We start from the raw sequence: 1,699 nt of genomic DNA on the forward strand, positions 1-1,699 counted from the left end.
CGCACTTAAGCGAAGAGCTTAACCCTCTCTCTCTCTCTCATTTACTTAAAAGCAACTTCCATATTGAAGATCTGTATTTCAACTAATTTACGATAAAAGAAAAACATTCCATTGTTCTCTAAACAGCTAAGATTTTCTAACTACTTGAGAGGAGAGAGAGAGGAGAGAGAGAGAGGAGGAGAGAGACAAGAGAAGAGAGAGAGAGAGTCCAGGAATCGGTGACACGAATCTACTGCAACGATTGTCCCAAACAATAATAACTCGCTGAGACCTTAATATCTTAATTCCAGGTTACCAGAACGTTATGAAACAAAACCTATTTGCCAAGAACTCTACACTTTGGTGAATTATACGGCGCTCCTAGATGATAATTACCCATCGAGACAGAGAAGATCCACTTTCGACTTTGCAAAGTACTGTGCGACAAAGCGGATTTGACTTGCGATAAATCCGATCGTGTACTTGCAACTTGGACTCATTACATACGTTAGATGGCGTAAAAAAGCAATTAATTATAATCATCATCTATGAATAACGTAGACTTTGGGAGATTGTAATTTTCAAGGGCCTACAAAACTTGGATTTAACTCGTTCCGACTTGGTAAATCCCGTTAGTCTTAAAGGATTATATTTCTTCTCTGTAAAAAGGATTTTAACCAAAGGTCTCGTGTTATATTCTAGCTTGGTCCATTTCTATTGTATGAAGGATGAAAAGGTATATATATATATATATATATATATATATATAAATATAATATATATATATATATATATAGTATGTATAGATATATACAGTATAAATGGAGAGAGAGAGAGAGAGAGAGAGGGCGTTAGATTATATTCCTTAAGGAATATCAATGGGGTGGAAATATACTCCAGTAGATGAGTTGCTTCATATCGTTCATAGTAACAAGAGGTCCAGCACTAAATACAGATTACACATCTCAGCTAGACCTCAAGTTTCATCCTTCACTAGGAAATAACGAAATAAAGTAGGGAGTGAAAATGTTAAGTAAAGAACTCTCAAGACACCATAACATTGTTACTTCTGACAGAGAGAAAAAATATTTCTTCAATGGATTATATGGTATATACATATATATATATATATATTATTATATATATATATAATATATATATATAAGTATATGATACATATATATATATAATATATATATAATATATCTATCATATATATATATATATATATATATATATATATATATATATATATATGTATATATTTATATATATATATATATACAATTAAAAATATATATATATAAAAATATAATATATACATATATATATATATATATATATATATATATATATATATATATAATATATATATATATATATATAATGTGTGTGTTTCTGTGAGTTTGTGTTTGCGCGCGCGGGCCTTCATTTGCGTATACGAGTACACATAAACTCCAAGAATACTTCAGGTCCCGAATTATCACATCAGAAAACTATATATAGGAGGTAAAATCTACAACAGAGATTCTAGAATGACAACCATGAAAGATTGCTGGTAACCGCTTAGTCTAGAAGAAAGCACGAATGTCTTAAGGCTGCAATTATTGTCGCACGGTTCAGAATAAGCATCCATTTTCTAACTTATTTTCGCCCTCTTTCCTGAGGCTCAACTAGTCACTACTTCTCTTTGCTCTAGGGACGTCATCGTCGCTCACTG

This window comes from Macrobrachium nipponense, chromosome 44 (assembly GCF_015104395.2).
Source record: "Macrobrachium nipponense isolate FS-2020 chromosome 44, ASM1510439v2, whole genome shotgun sequence".
NCBI lineage: Eukaryota > Metazoa > Arthropoda > Malacostraca > Decapoda > Palaemonidae > Macrobrachium > Macrobrachium nipponense.